This window comes from Mus caroli, unplaced genomic scaffold (genome assembly GCF_978045245.1).
Source record: "Mus caroli unplaced genomic scaffold, Mus_caroli_1 scaffold_18, whole genome shotgun sequence".
Taxonomy (NCBI): domain Eukaryota; kingdom Metazoa; phylum Chordata; class Mammalia; order Rodentia; family Muridae; genus Mus; species Mus caroli.
Window position 1 is genome coordinate 71682333 of NW_028227273.1, and position 9142 is coordinate 71691474.

Below are 9142 nucleotides of genomic sequence, written 5' to 3' on the forward strand. Positions count from 1 at the left end.
CAATGGAATAGAATTGAAGATGCAGAAATTAACCCACACACCTATAGTCACTTGATCTTTGACAAAGGAGTTAAAACCATCCATACGACAGCACTTTCAACAAATGGTACTGATTCAATTGGATGTCAGTATGTAGAAGAATGCAAGAGGATTCATTCCTATTACCTTGTACATAGCTCAAGTCCAAGTGGATCAAGGACCTCCACATAAAACCAGATACACTGAAACTAATAGAGGAGAAATTGAGAAAGAGCCTCAAACACATGGGCACAAGAAAAAATTTCCTCTAAAATCAAGTCTCCACAAATGGAGACTTGCAAAAATTGCAAAGCTTCTGGAAGGCAAAGGACACTGTCAATAGGACAAAAAGAGCAACCAACAGATTTGGAAAATATCTTTACAAATCTTATATCTAATAGTGGGCTAATATCCAATATATACACTGATCTCAGGAAGTGTTATACTCCAGATAATCAAATAACCCTATTTAAAAAAAATCTGGTACAGAGCTAAACAGAGAATTTTCAACTGAGGAACACTGAATGGCCAAGAAACACCTAAAGAAATGTTCATCTTTAGTCATCAGGGAATTGCAAATCAAAACAACCCTGAGATTCCACCTCACACCAGTCAGAATGGCTAAGATCAAAAACTCAGATGACAGCAGATGCTGGTGAGGATGTGGAGAAAGAGGAACACTTCTCCATTGCTGGTGGGATTGTAAGCTGGTACAACAACTCTGGAAATCAACCTGGCAGTTCCTCAGAAAATTGGACATAGTACTACCAGAAGATCCAGCAATACCACTCCTGGACAAATACCCAGAAGATGCTCTAAATGGTAATAAGGACACATGCTCCAGTATGGTCATAGCAGCCTTTATAATGGCCAGAAGCTGGAAAGAACCCAAATGTCGCTCAACAGAGGAATGGATACAGGAAATGTGGTACATTTACACAATGGAGTACTCAGCTATTAAAAACAATGAATTTATGAAATTCTTAGGCAAATGGATGGATCTGAAGGAAATCATCCTGAGTGAGATAACCCAGTCACAAAAGAACACACATAAAATGTTCAACATCCTTAATCATCACTGATATGTGGATATTAGCCCAGAAACTCAGAATACCGGATACAATTTGCAAAACACATGAAACTCAAGAGGATGAAGACCAAAGTGTGGATACTTTGATCTGTCTTAGAAGCGTGAACAAAATCCCCATGGATGGAGTTACAGAGACAAAGTTCGGAGCAAAGACTGAAGGAATGACCATCTAGTAGCTGCCCCACCAGGGATCCATCCCATAAACAACCACCAAACCCAGACACTATTGCAGAAACCAACAAGAACTTACTGACAGGAGCCTGATAAAGCTGTCTCCTGAGAGGCTCTGCCAGTGCCTGGAAAATACAGAACTGGATGCTCACAGTCATCCACTGGTCAGAGCACAGGGTTCCCAATGAAGGAGCTAGAGAAAGGACCCAAGGAGGTGAAGGTATCTGTAGCCCTGTAGGAAGACCAACAATATGAACTAATCAGTACTCCCAGAGCTCCCTGGGACTAAACCACCAATCAAAGAAATCACATGGTGGGACTTGTGTCTCTAGCTGCATATGTAGCAGAGGATGGCTTAGTCGGCCATCAATAGGAGGAGAGGCCCTTGGTCCTGTGAAGGTTCTATGACCCAGTATAGGGGAATGACAGGGCCAGGAAGCAGGAGTGGGTGGGTTGGGGAGTAGGGGGTTGAGGGAGGGGGGATTTTCAGAGAGGAAATTAGGAAAGGGGATAACATTTGAAATGTAAATAAAGAAAATATCTAATTAAAAATAAATGAGTAAATAAATATTCCTCTACAAAAGAAAAGAAAAAGAAAAAAAAGCAAGTGGGCTGCTTAGTTAAGAAATAGAATTCTGTAATTTAAAGTTATAAATATCCATTAGAAACCTCACAACTAATAGCCCTGTTAATAAGCTACATAGCTAACATACAACCTCACTTTTTTTTTCCTATACCAACAAGAAGATGCTTAAAATTTAGCAGAACACACACAGTGTCTATAAATATTTGGAACTCTCACAGTGTCAAAAACTGCCATATAGGCTTGGGAAAGGGGCTATGTTAAAAATGGTCATACCCAGATTTGGATCTGTGTGCTATCACCTCAAACTGCAAGGCAAGGCATGCCCAATGGTGTCATAGTGTCATAGTGATTTTGTGGGCAACAGAAGGTTTTCTGGTTCTGAGGGCAGCCCCACAGAAGGAAATACATGGCCACTGCTGGGAACCTGAACAAAAGCTAGTATATTGGAAAGGTTCTAAGTCCTAGAAGGGCTTGACATTTGCTATATGTTGAACGTTTTAAGCAGCCTTTACATAGTTCTGTTCACACCATAACCTGGTATTACTTTCAGCCTTGGTCCAAAACACGTGTTTTCAGTGGGTAACAGTTATGTAAAAATGAGACTCATAAGTGCTCAAATATTGAGGACCATTTGACTTCTTACTGCCTATGCTATATTAGGAATTCCGCATTCTCCATATCTAAATTGCAACGAATATTACAGTAGAGAAAAGGAAATATTTTAAGAGCAGGAAGATGGTGAAGTGGCACATAAAAAGCAGTCTTGCCTATGACATGACAGTTGGAATTATGAACATGTGACATCCTGGCTACCTGGCCCAATCTTGGACAAAATCATTCACTAAATATGAGAACAAGTGGGAAGAAACATGTCTAATCTAGGATGGGACAGAGGGTAACAAAGGGCTAATAGTAAGTGAATAAAGTGATGCAATAAATAAATGACAATATTTGTTATTTAAAAAAGTAAACAAGATTTATACAAATAGCGTGTTAAAGGATATAAATGTCTATATGGAGGAAGAACTTTTTATCATCTATATAACTGCACAAATAGAAAAGTCTTACACTATGTTATTGATTCTATTTATTCAATTAAACCTGAACAGTAAACAAAGAAGAAATATTTTTTTAAAAACAAAAGTAAAGACAGATCTTTAAAATGGAAACTTGAATGCACTGAAGAAATTAAGAATGACATGAGAAGATAGAAAACATTTACATGCACATGAAACCGAATACATTAGTGAAAATCTCAATGTTAAAGATTTACATGATTAACTTAAAACTCATGACAAGCTCCCCATCATGTTTAAAAAAAAAAAAAAAAGTCCTACAAATGTACATGGTGGCACAAAGATCATGACAATGATGAGCAACCCTAGGAACATGGAGCCAGCCTGAGTCATACTATCTGTGATTTCAGATGATATTACAGATGTACAAGAAGAAAAGCAGCACGGCAAAACACATAGGCAGTAAGAGCAGCAGAGTCAGAAAAAGTGCAAGCATCTACATCCAACTGAATTTAACCAACACACCAAATGTTATGTTACAAAACAGGCAGCCTTATCAACGAGTGTTGTATGGAAAAGGAAATAACATATATAAATTAATGAAACCAGATCAAATTCAATGAATTGGTAAAACTTACAGAAGAACACAAGGAAAAATAAAATCATATACAGACATAGGGGCCTAGTTTCTGAACAGACTACCAATTATCAAGACACACAGGCTAGATTCAACCAACAGGATTGTGTGCAATTAAAAACTTGGATGGAGCAGCCTTATTTGTAATAGCCAGAAGCTGGAAAGAACACAGATGCCCCTCAAAAGAGGAATGGATACAGAAAATGTGGTACATTTACACAATGGAGTACTACTCAGCTATTAAAAAGAATGAATTTATGAAATTCCTAGGCAAATGGATGGACCTGGAGGGCATCATCCTGAGTGAGGTAACCCAATCACAAAAGAACTCAAATGATATATACTCACTAATGAGTGGATATTAGCCCAGAAACTTAGAATACCCAAGATATAAGATACAATTTGCTAAAGGCATGAAACTCAAGAAGAATGAAGACCAAAGTGTGGACATTTTGCCCCTTCTTAGAATTGGGAACAAAATATCCATGGAAGGAGTTACAGAGACAAAGTTTGGAGCTGAGATGAAAGGATGGACCATCTAGAGACTGCCATATCTGGGGATCCATCCCATAATCAGCTTCCAAACGCTGACACCATTGCATACACTAGCAAGATTTTGCTGAAAGGACCCTGATATAGTTGTCTCTTGTGAGACTATGCCGGGGCCTAGCAAACACAGAAGTGGATGCTCACAGTCAGCTATTGGATGAATCACAGGGCCCCCAATGGAGGAGCTAGAGAAAGTACCCAAGGAGCTAAAGGGGTCTGCAATCCTATAGGTGGAACAACAATATGAACTAACCAGTACCTCCCTACCCCCAGAGCTTGCGTCTCTAGCTGCAATATGAATCAGAAGATTGCCTATTCGGCCATCAGTGGAAAGAGAGGCTCATTGGTCTTGAAAACTTTATATGCCTCAGTACAGGGAAATGCCAGGGCCAAGAAGTGGGAGTGGGTGGGTAGGGGAGTGGGGGGGGGGGTTGGGGGACTTTTGGGGTAGCATTGGAAATGTAAATGAAGAAAATACCTAATTAAAAAAATAATGAAGAAAAAAACTTTCATGGAAATTGTAATAATTAAGTGTATGAAGAAACAGCCTACAGAATAAAGAAATTTATCACAAACATTTCATAGTATAATAAATAAATCCCCAGATTTTCCCATTTAAAAATAAAACACAAAACAAATAATATTGTAATTTAAAAAAAGCTAAAAAGCAGTTGAAAAAGCCAGAATTTAATAGTACATGCTCGACACATTTAGTCACGAAGAAATGCACATTTCATGTACACCAAGGTCTTCTTTCTGTCTTGTCCCTGTCCACACTCAAGGTCCCAAACAATAACAAAAATTGGAGACAATGTAGGAGGAGAAAGAACACAGAGAAACAGTGTCAGTGATTCAATTCACTGAAGCCACCAGGCAACCAGTGTACAACTTTGTGAACAATCAAACAAGAACCTAGAGAAAATACTATTTAAGTTTCTCAAGGAATGAAGTGTAATGCAAAATATAAATGAAACACAAAGAAACCAGAAAGGAAAAAACTGTCGTAGAATAACATAAAGTGGTTTTTATGTGTTTCTATGTTCCTTCAGTAATTTTGTGAATGAATATAGATAATATTCCCCAAACCAAACATGAAAATAGGATCAGTTTTAAAGGAAATGAAAAACACACTAATCTCAAAATATATACTTTCTATAAAAATACTTACCTCAAACGTAAGGCTACAAAGGGTTAAGAGTGAAGAAATATTTTGTAAAGATTTGCTATGAAGAGGGTTGGTCACAATTGTGACCAGAGAAAGAGAAAAAGCCAGACATATCAACACACAAAATAAAGTTAATTAACAAAGGATCAAATGTTCTACTTCTAGAAAGCTATTGATCAACATGAACTCATTTTACAAAACAGTGTCAAAATACATGAAAAAAAATCAATGATAGAAATGTAGGAAGCAGATAAACAGTGATAAAGAAAGCTTCAATGTCAACTATAAAGACAGACAACCATGAACAACACAGAAAACCAATAATGCCTAGCAAGGCTCCAGAGAATCATGCACACAACAGTAGAAGACGCTCAGTCTTCTCAAACTTCAACCAGCATGCTCTCCTGTGACCATGTCTTAGAAATAGAACAAGTCTATCAACCTAGTAAAGGTTAATGTCTCCAAAGTGTCTTCTCCAAGAACTCCACTGTTCTGGAATGCCTACATCAACAGTAGATAGAGAACAGGAAAATACATTAAAAACAGTGAATGCTGACTTACCTACCACTTGCATGTTCTCATTCAAACACTTGAAGAAATATAAAAACATGTTTGTGTTTTATTAAGATTATAAGAAATTTGTTCCAAGATCCTACATGCATGTTTTATGTAAAGAAACCATAGACTTTAAAAATTATATGAGACAGGGGACACCCAGAGGTGATTTGAAAAATATAGAAATTAAAGCTACACAAACCATGGATTGTTAATGAAAGAAAATTAAAATTCAAGGTCCATGACTCATGCGGCTTGCTAGTTAAGAGGGCTTTTTAGGCCTAGAGCAAAGAACAAAGGCTGTAAAGTCATCCCAGGAACCAACTAGCCATAAAGATAGGGAAGACATAGAAAAATGTCTGGACTGGCCCGGTGCCTCCTTATCTCCCACCCTTCTGACATGGGCTAAATGTTAACCAGATGCTCTGCTGTTCCCTCGATCTGCACATACAGTTTGCTGATGTTTAAACTGTCCAATTGTGTGTAACCGCGCCAATTCTTCCCCTACCCCCACTCTTTTCCTATATAAACCCCTAGCTTCTGAGCCTCGTGGTTGACACCTCTGTCTCCTGAGGGAGATAGTGTTGGCCTGGAGCTCCATCATTAAACTACCTGTGTGTTTGCATCAAGACGGTCTCTCGTGATTCTTTGGGTGCATGTCATCTCAAGACTTGTGAGTGGGGGTCTCCCCACTAGGTCCTTTCATTAACATAAAGACAGAACACAGGGGTATCAATGGAAGGCAATATAGATATAACTTTATAGTTTTCACAGATATTAAGCAAATCTTATCAAAATCCTGCTTGCATTATTTTAGGAAGGGGAAAGATTAACCATAAAAGAGAGAGAGAAAAAAAAAAAACCTACAAAATACTCCAAAACTCTAATAGCAGGAAAAACTAAGAGGCAATACTGTTCTGACTAAACAGTACGCTAAAAATATAATAATAAAAATATTAAGATATGATCAGTGATGTAAACGGGAGGGGACAGCATCCTTCACAAACAAAACCAAATTAAATTACATTTACCTCTGTGTATGAATTCTCACATAGAGAGTCTTCTACTACCTATAATGGGAATATTCTGATATGACTCCCAGTGCAATTATCTAGAAATATTTGGAATGAAATGGAATCTGGCCAAACCAATCTCATGTCCTCATTCTACTGGGACTTGAGGCCCTCCCCATCCCTTCCTCAATCCCTCTAACAAACAAGATCCTTTGCTACACTTTCCTCTCTTCACCATCCAGGGCTCTCAGATTCACAGGTGAGTAGCACTGACTGAGCAGTGGGCCACTGTGTATGGGAAAGAGTCTTCAGAAAATACCCAGAACTTTTCATGGAACAAACATAAATGATGCCTCCAAAAGGATAAATGTGAAGGAGAAAGGTTGTATGCCAGCCCGAGGCCTACAAGAACCGGATACACCTGGGAGGCAGGCTGAGGCTGAAAAAGACTTAGATGGCAAGAGAGATTAATGGAGACCAAGACACGATTCTGTTCAAGGCCTGCAAGTTTACTAAGAGACCGTGCTTATAAGAGGAAAGGCCTATCCCCACCCCCACCCCCCCCACACACACACACCCACACCCCCACACCCACACCCCACCCCTGTCCACTCTTGGTGCCTGGAGCCAGCCTGCAGGAGAAGTGCAGGATAGGATGCTCCTCCCAGAATATCTCAGGGGCCTCTCAGCAGGTAGCAGTGTCTTGGAGGAGAGCAGTGGCAGGTGACAGAATAATAGAGCCTTCAAGGTCAGAAGGATCCACCCTAGGTAATCTCCTTCTTAGTGCTAGCAAGGTCAAAGTCTGGATCAGCCTCCTTCAAGGCTGAGGGAGGTTACAGAGAAAATATCATAAATAAAAATGTCCCTTTTCATCCAACAATTTCACTTAACTTTGTGAGATATGAGTCTCATTCACACACAGCTCAGACACAAGCAGAGTCATTCTCCCAGGAATCCTGGGAGGAGATGGGGAGACTGCAAGAAAACTATTGTCATCCACAGAAACCAGACTGCTACACTTGTCCAAAAGGAGATTTTTACAAAAAGCCCTGCCAGCAGGGTCTAGGCATTCCTACTCCTCCTACAAGAAGTCTAGTCACAGCACTGAATGATAACAAACCCTACAATTAAAAAAAAAAAAAAAAAAACAGCAGCTTGGCCACATATGTAGGTGCAGAGCGCTTTTCTTCAACCACAGAGACTTTTTTTCTGATACAGGAAAGTGATCACAATTGTACAAAAGATGCTTCTAAAACTTTACATAGTGTTGTCTAATACACTCACATAGCAATACTGAACTTGCTTGGACCTAAGATGTACCATAAGAAATCAGCATAGGAGCCTTATTTATAATAGCCAGAAGCTGGAAAGAACCCAGATGTCCCTCAACAGAGGAATGGATACAGAAAATGTAGTACGTTTACACAATGGAGTACTACGCAGCTATTAAGAACAATGACCATGAAATTTGTAGGCAAATGGATAGAACTAGAAAATATCTTCCTGAGTAAGGTAACCCAGTCACAAAAGAATACACATGGTATGCACTCACTGATAGGTGGATATTAGCCTAGAAGCTAAGAATACCCAAGATACAGTTCACAAACCACATGAAATTCAAGAATAAGGAAGACCTAAGTGTGGATACTTTAGTCCTTCTTTGAAGGGGGAACAAAATACTCAAAGAAGGAGTTACAGAGATAAAGTGTGGAGCAGAGACTGAAGGTATGACCATCCAGAGACTGCCCCACCTGGGGATCCATCCCATATACAGTCATCAAACCTAGACACTATTGTGGATGCCATCAAGTGCTTGCTGACAGAAGCCTGTTAGAGCTGTCTCCTGAGAGGCTGTGCCAGTGCCTGACAAATATACAGGTAGATGCTCGAAGTCAACCACTGGACTGAGCACAGGGTCCCCAATGGAGGAGTTACCGAAAGGACCCAAGGAGCTGAAGGAGCTTGCAGCCCCATAGGAGAAACAATATGAACTAACCAGTATCCCGAGAGCTCCCAGAGACTAAACCACCAACCAAAGAGAACGTACACATGGTGGGACTCAAGGTTCCAGCTGCATATGTAGCAGAGGATGGCCTAGTTGGTCATCTATGGGAGAGGAGGCCCTTGGTCCTATGAAGGTTCTATGCCCCTGTGTAGGGGAATGCCAGAGCCAGGAAGTGGGAGTGGGTGGGTTGGGGAGCAGGGGGTAAGGCTGTGTATTCGGAGGGGAAACCAGGAAAAGGGATAATATGTGAAATATACATGAAGAAAATATCTAATAAAAATTAGGCAATTTAAAAAATAAATCAGCATATGAAGACGTATTTCTGAATGCTTTACTT

The 9142-nt window shown here is 39.7% G+C and overlaps 1 protein-coding gene across 2 annotated transcripts in view; it reads right to left on the reverse strand.

Moving 5' to 3' along the window:
* Positions 1 to 9142, reverse strand: part of LOC110312333 (uncharacterized) — a 71788-nt gene that overhangs the window by 61831 nt on the left and 815 nt on the right. The window lies entirely within an intron of this gene.